Genomic DNA, 7,500 nt, shown 5'->3' with positions numbered 1-7,500 from the left:
CCCCGAAAAAAGCCTACCTACACCGCAATGGGGCTGTACAGATAGGTTGATAGGAAGGTAGGTGCATAGGCTAGGTTCAGAACAGGATTTTGTAGGGAGTATTGCCATGGCGGGAGGGAGTTGAGGGGACAGTGTAGGATTTTTAATTTGTCTTATTGATCAGTACTAGTCAAAGAAAATGTCAAAATTCTGGATTTTATTTATCGACACCAGAATATACAATGTTTTTATACTATGATACTAAATAAAACACGAGATGTTGGATTTTCTTTGACACATTGACAGTGCCGTAAAACACCTACTCAATCATTCAATCAATCTTTGACACATTGTAATCAGTCAATCTTTAACACATTTTCATCACCAGGACTGCCTGCAGCACCGGCTTATCGCCTACAAGACCAGAAGATTGTCCATATCCACTGCATCGAGAAACGAAAAGTGTAGGATGATCATCCCTAGAAGGTATTTGTCTTTTAAAGATGTCTTGGCCTATTCATTTAGACGTTTAAAAACAATTAGAATAATATCCAACGCTAGGTCAACTTAAAAGTTTCATTTGTACGTATATGTTTCTAAAAAAAACTCCCCCTGAACCTGTTTAATGGCTCCTGAAAAAAGACCTATAATGTTGCTTATTGTTGTGGACACAAGTAACGAGATTTGCTCGTGGCGCGGGTTCTCGTGCTGAGGAACACGGAGATCTCGTGCGGTGAGGGGATCCCGTGTAGAATAGTTCACGAGAAGTGTATATAATCAGTCAATCACGGCTTTCAGTGGGACAATCGGACGAGAGAGAGTAGGGGACAGAGCCTTTGTCGACTCACTGGAGGAAACATACAATGTACTAGATCTACATTTATTGAAATTAAATACTCATCAACCACGGTAAGAGTTTTGTCTTATCGTTTTATAGAATCTAATGTCGTTTTAATTTGTGGTGTAGTAATGTGTTCCGCAACACTTATAATTGATGTAATTCAAACGGAAACAATTGAAGATTTTTGTTTTTTCAGCCTGTAATTGTCATGTCTTTTCACTCCATCATAGGTATAGTGGTACCGTAATATTTTTTATTGATTAAAAGGTGGACACAATGTAAGGTTTATATATTTCCTTGAAGAACAAAACTTTCTTTCTTTCACATGCAGCATTTTTTTTTTTACTTCTTTGCTCATGTAAATAGAATGTGCTGCATTTAAATAATCACGTATCAAATTTAGATGCTCCAACATGAATGTTCTTAAAATCAAAATTTAGTAATTCAAACTGATTAAACTTTGACATTTTTTTCAGATTACCGTCATTCATCGGACTTTTCGCAAGAAGGTGCTGGGGCTATCAGTAAATCTACCACAAAAGGTAGAAGGTCAAATAAATAGCTGGTGAGTTTGTTTGATCCTTTTTGAGTATACATTTTACAGCATCATTGAAACAGTAATGGCAGTGGGGCACCAACAAGCTGCGAAGAACAAGCTAGTAGGCAAAATTCACTTCCAACACTCAAGCACAAAATCATTTGGCAGCTCTTCCCACCCAATTCTACTTCTGTCACCCCCATTCCCTCTTGAAAAGACCCCTACCTACACTGCTGTGGCCTTGTAAAGATAGGTTGACAGGGAGCTAGACGGATAGGGTAAGTTTAGCGTAGGATTTTGTAGATAGTATTGCCATGGCCATGGCGGGAGGGAGTTGAGGGGGCAGTGTAGGATTATTTGGGGGGGGGGGGGTGAGTGGGGCGGCAGGGGTAGATGGAGTCTTTTCAGGGGGAAGAGGGTGGCAGCAGTAGAACAGGCTGGGAAGAGCTGCTTGCTGATTTTCAACTTGAGTGTTGAAGGGACTTTTGTATACTGGATAGTTCTTTACAGCGTATTGGTGTGGCACTGTCAGAATTGTATCAGTGGTGTTGTAAAATGTATACTCAGTGGATCAAACAAACACTGCCAGCTGTTCCTTTGGCTTTTGACCATCGTGTGGTAGATGTTCTGATACCACCAGTAGGACAGGACAGCCTGTAGGAAGGACCACCTATGTGACTGGAAGACCGCAAATACGCAGTGATGAATGATGGGCAGCCAGAGAAGGTAATTGTCTTTGAAATATTTCTTGCGATTCTGCTTACTGACATAAGAAATTATGTAATATATTATTTATGTAATAACTTAAAAGATATTCATTGGTGCTTGAGAAAGTTTCATTTTTTTCTCTCATCGACACGATTCTGGAGGGCACATTAGACTGAGGACAAGACAATAGGACCGTTTATATCGAGAGTGTCAAGAAACGAGAAGGGAGAAATGATGACCAGAATCAGAAGGTATTTGTCATTGAAGTATTTCTTGCAACATTATTCACAGAGGCTTTGCTTCCATTATTATTAGGACATTATTTAACTCATAATGACTATAAAATTAGAATATCCACCGATCAGTCAGGTTTCACAGTGAAATGTCGGATATCTACACCTTAAGTGATCTAAATTGTGTTGAGGGTGTTAAAAAACTCCAACAGTAAAATAAAATCAAACTTAATAAGTAAACTTTTCATAAGCAGTAATTTGTCTCATTGATCAGTACTAGTCAAAAGAAATGTCAAAATTCTGGATTTTCTTTATCGACACCAAATAGAATGGATTTATACTATGATACTAAATAAAACACGAGATGTTGGATTTTCCTATGACACGTTGACAGTCTCGTAAAACACCTATTAAATCATTCAATCAATCTTTGACACATTTTACTCAATCAATCAATCTTTGATTCATTGTTTTCATCACCAGGACGTCCTGCAGCACCGGTTGATCGCGTACAAGACCAGATCGTCGTCCATATTATCCACTGTATCGAGAAACAGGTAGTGTAGGATGATCATCCCTAGAAGGCATTTGTCTTTGAAAGATGTCACGTCCTATTTAGACGTTAAAATACTAATAAAATACCCAATGCTAGGTCAACTTGAACGTTTCATTTTTACGTTTGTTTCTCCCAAAAACTTCCCCTGGACCTGTTTAATGGCTCCGGAAAAAAGACCTATAAATGTTGCTTGTAATTGTAATTCAAACAGAAACAATTGAAGAATTTGCTTCAATGTCATTTCAAGGTTGTACTTCTTTTGTCAGCCTGTAATTGTCCTGTCTTTCTTTTCACACCAGCATAGGTATAGTGGTACCGTCATCTTTTTTTTATTGATTAAACGCTGGACACAATGTAAGGTTTATACATTTCCTTGAAGAACAAAACTTTCTTTCTGTGTCTTATACTGCATTTTTTACTACTCACCTCATGTAAATAGAATGTGCTGCATTTTAATAATCACGTATCAAAATATTTAGATGCTCCAACATGAATGTGCTTAAAATAAAAAATTAGTCATTCAAACTGATTTAACTTTGAATTTATTTTTCTCAGATTACCTTCACTCATCGGACTTTTCGCAAGAAGGTACTGGTGTTATCAGTAAGTCTACCACATAAGGTAGAAGGTCAAATAAACAGCTTGTAGAGTTTGATCCTTGTTGAGTACACTTTTTACAGCATCATTGAAACAGTAATGGCAGTGCGGCACCAACAAGCTGCAAAGAACAAGCTAGTAGGCAAAATTCACTTCCAACACTCAAGCACAAAATCATTTGGCAGCTCTTCCCACCCAATTTTACTTCTGTCACTCCCTTCCCTCTTGAAAAAACCCCTACCCACACTGCTGTGGCCTTGTAAAGATAGACAGGGAGCTAAGTGGATAGGGTAAGTTTAGCGTAGGATTTTGTAGATAGTATTGCCATGGCCATGGCGGGAGGGAGTTGAGGGGGGCAGTGCAGGATTTTTTTTTGGGTGGAGTGGGGGGGGGGGGGGGCGTGAGTTGGGCGGCAGGGGTAGATGGAGTCTTTTTAGGGTGAAGAGGGTGGCAGCAGTAGAACAGGCTGGGAAGAGCTGCTTGCTGATTTTCAACTTGAGTGTTGAAGTGACTTTTGTTTACTGGATTGTTCTTTGCAGCGTATTGGTGTGGCACTGTCAGAATTGTATCAGTGGTGTTGTAAAATGTATACTCAGTGGATCAAACACTGCCAGCTGTTCCTTTGGCTTTTGACCATCGTGTGGTAGATGTTCTGATACCACCAGTAGGACAGGACAGCCTGTAGGAAGGACCACCTATGTGACTGGAAGACCGCAAATACGCAGTGATGAATGATGGGCAGCCGGAGAAGGTAATTGTCTTTGAAATATTTCTTGCGATTCTGCTTACTGACATAAGAAATTATGTAATATATTATTTATGTAATAACTTAAAAAATATTCATTGGTGCATTGGTGCTTGAGAAAGTTTCATTTTTTTCTCTCATCGACACGATTCTGGAGGGCACATTAGACTGAGGACAAGACAATAGGAGCGTTTATATCGAGAGTGTCAAGAAACGAGAAGGGAGGAATGATGACCAGAATCAGAAGGTATTTGTCATTGAAGTATGTCTTGCAACACTATTCACTGGGGCTTAAGTTCCATTATTATTAGGACATTACTTAACTTATAATGACTATAAAATTAGAATATCCACCGAATAGTCAGGTTTCACTATGAAATGTCGGATATCTACACCCTAAGTGATCCAAAGTGTGTTAACGAGGGTGTGAAAAACTCCAACACAAAAAAAAAATCATAAAAAAGTAACTTTTCATAAGCATTAATTTGTCTCATTGGTCAGTACTAGTCAAAAGACATTTTTAAAATTCTGGATTTTCTTTATCGACACCAGAATATAGAATGCATTTATACTGTGATACTAAATAAAACACGAGATGTTGGATTTTCTTTGACTCATTGACAGTGCTGTAAAACCCCCAGTGGGTCGGGGGGATATAAATAGACCCACTGCTTCGTCTGCAGAAGGTGCAACCCCCTCAAAGGCGGAGTGTCGCACACGGACCCCAACCCTCTGGGATCAGTGTGCGACACTTACTTTGGTGTATCCTCCTCTTCTCCTTCCTTCTTTCTTTCTTCTTCTATCTTTCCTACCACCGCTGATCTCATGTGCAGCAAAACGAGAGGTCACCCATCCCACAGAGTGGGCGCCTTGTTGACCGTGAGGTGCGACCCGTGTGGAGGGAAACCGGGTACCTGGCGGTTGAGGTGAGATCAGTCCACGGACTGTCCCTCGCCAACACACCTCTTTGGCCCAGGTTTTCCTCTTAGACGGGAGGGTGGCACGGCCCATGCCACTCAATCGGTTGAGAGCTGAAACCCCATCAAGCCCTGGGTCAATCTTGACGGGACGGTCTTGTACTTTCTCGTTGAGAGTATAGCTCCGGGGTAGCCCTGGCACAGCTCTGGTAACCCGAGCAATGTGTCCCCTTGTTGGGCTCCGTGGCGGGCGGGGAGCCCCGGAGTGGAATAAAATAGAAAACTCTCATGGAATCCAAATAAAAAATAGACCCTTCCCCAGCTCCCAACGTTACCAAAAAGTCTCGGCTCGCGGAAGCGGGTGCGGCCGCCGAGCCGAGCAAAAACTCCAAAACTGGAAAAAGGACCTTTACGTCTGCCTCTTTTCTCCCTTCTCCCAGGGAGCTTCCGAAGCAGCCGTACGTGGCCATCTGCTGCAAAGAAGACGCACAGAAGATCACTGATCTGAATTTGTTCAAGACGGGAGATGCACTAAGACAGGTTCTGGGATACATTCCTACGAATGTCCAGAAGCTGTCCTCTGGTGTACCTATGTGACTGGAAGACCGCAAATACGCAGTGAGGAACAATGGGCAGCCGGAGAAGGTAATTGACTCTGAAATATTTCTTGCGATTCTGCTTACTGACATAAGAAATTATGTAACATATTATGTAATAACTTTAAAAATATTCATTGGTGCTTGAGAAAGTTTCATTTTTTTCTCTCATCGACACGATTCTGGAGGGCACATTAGACTGAGGACAAGACCAATGGAGCGTTTATATCGAGAGTGTCAAGAAACGAGAAGGGAGGAATGATGACCAGAATCAGAAGTATGTCTTGCAACACTATTCACTGGGGCTTAAGTTCCATTATTATTAGGACATTACTTAACTTATAATGACTATAAAATTAGAATATCCACCGAATAGTCAGGTTTCACTGTGAAATGTCGGATATCTACACCCTAATTGATCTAAATTGTGTTAGTGAGGGTGTGAAAAACTCCAACACAAAAAAAATCAAACTTTAAAAAGTACACTTTTCATAAGCATTAATTTGTCTCATTGATCAGTACTAGTCAAAAGACATTTTTAAAATTCTGGATTTTCTTTATCCACACCAGAATATAGAACGCATTTATGCTGTGATACTAAATAAAACACGAGATGTTGGATATTCTTTGACTCATTGACAGTGCTGTAAAACACCTACTCAATCATTCAATTAATCTTTGACACATTGCACTCAATCAATCAATCTTTGACTCATTGCTTTCATCACCAGGACGTCCTGCAGCACCGGTTGATCGCCTACAAGAGCAGATTGTCGTCCATATCCACTGTATCGAGAAACAAGTAGTGTAGGATGATCATCCCTAGAAGGTATTTGTCTTTGAAAGATGTCATGTCCTATTTAGACGTTCAAATTCTATTAGAATACCCATTGCTTGGTCAACTTGAACGTTTCATTGTTACGTTTACCTTTCTCTCAAAAACTTTATCTAGACCTGTTTAATGGCTCCTGAAAAAAGACCTGTAAATGTTGCTTGTAATTGATGTAATTCAAACGGAAACAATTGAAGAATTTGCTTCAATGTCATTTCAAGGTTGTACTTCTTTTGTCAGCCTGTAATTGTCATGTCTTTCTTTTCACACCAGCATAGGTATAGTGGTACCGTCATCTTTTTTTTAATTGATTAAACGCTGGACACAATGTAAGGTTTATACATTTCCTTGAAGAACAAAACTTTCTTTCTGTGTCTTATACTGCATTTTTTTTACTACTTTGCTCATGTAAATAGAATGTGCTGCATTTAAATAATCACGTATCAAAATATTTAGCTGCTCCAACATGAATGTGCTTAAAATAAAAATTTAGTAATTCAAACTGATTTAACTTTGAATTTATTTTTCTCAGATTACTGTCACTCATCAGACTTTTCGCAAGAAGGTGCTGGTGTTATCAGTAAGTCTACCACAGAAGGTAGAAGGTCAAATAAACAGCTTGTAGAGTTTGTTTGATCCTTTTTGAGTACACTTTTTACAGCATCATTGAAACAGTAATGGCAGTGCGGCACCAACAAGCTGCAAAGAACAAGCTAGTAGGCAAAATTCACTTCCAACACTCAAGCACAAAATCATTTGGCAGCTCTTCCCACCCAATTCTACTTCTGTCACCCCCCTTCCCTCTTGAAAAGACCCCTACCTACACTGCTGTGGCCTTGTAAAGATAGGTTGACAGGGAGCTAAGTGGATAGGGTAAGTTTAGCGTAGGATTTTGTAGATAGTATTGCCATGGCCATGGCGGGAGGGAGTTGAGGGGGCAGTGTAGGATTATTTGGGG

The 7,500-nt window shown here is 40.1% G+C and overlaps 3 long non-coding RNA genes across 6 annotated transcripts; all 3 read left to right on the top strand.

The window, feature by feature from the left end:
- Window positions 1-694: 694 nt before the first annotated feature.
- Window positions 695-1,713, top strand: LOC118478426. Its single transcript, XR_004859035.1, has 2 exons — window positions 695-888; window positions 1,297-1,713. It is a non-coding gene; the product is annotated as an uncharacterized LOC118478426 (long non-coding RNA).
- An 86-nt stretch (window positions 1,714-1,799) lies between these two features.
- Window positions 1,800-3,562, top strand: LOC106012910. 2 transcript variants are annotated; one of them, XR_004859034.1, is made up of 4 exons: window positions 1,800-2,084; window positions 2,228-2,317; window positions 2,783-2,856; window positions 3,411-3,562. It is a non-coding gene; the product is annotated as an uncharacterized LOC106012910 (long non-coding RNA). The 2 variants fall into 2 exon arrangements; XR_001185190.2 differs by lacking the exon at window positions 1,800-2,084 and having other exon boundaries at window positions 2,091-2,317.
- Window positions 3,563-3,898: 336 nt separating this feature from the next.
- On the top strand, window positions 3,899-7,485 carry LOC101856754. 3 transcript variants are annotated; one of them, XR_004859033.1, is made up of 6 exons: window positions 3,899-4,203; window positions 4,355-4,444; window positions 5,555-5,759; window positions 5,909-5,987; window positions 6,442-6,539; window positions 7,075-7,485. It is a non-coding gene; the product is annotated as an uncharacterized LOC101856754 (long non-coding RNA). The 3 variants fall into 3 exon arrangements; XR_004859032.1 differs by having other exon boundaries at window positions 3,900-4,203; window positions 5,899-5,987; XR_220885.3 differs by lacking the exons at window positions 5,555-5,759; window positions 5,909-5,987 and having other exon boundaries at window positions 3,903-4,203.
- The last annotated feature ends 15 nt before the right edge of the window (window positions 7,486-7,500 follow it).

This window comes from Aplysia californica, unplaced genomic scaffold (genome assembly GCF_000002075.1).
Source record: "Aplysia californica isolate F4 #8 unplaced genomic scaffold, AplCal3.0 scaffold00558, whole genome shotgun sequence".
NCBI lineage: Eukaryota > Metazoa > Mollusca > Gastropoda > Aplysiida > Aplysiidae > Aplysia > Aplysia californica.
The sequence above is the reverse complement of the archived record's forward strand: the minus strand, read 5'-3'. Positions and strand labels throughout refer to the sequence as shown.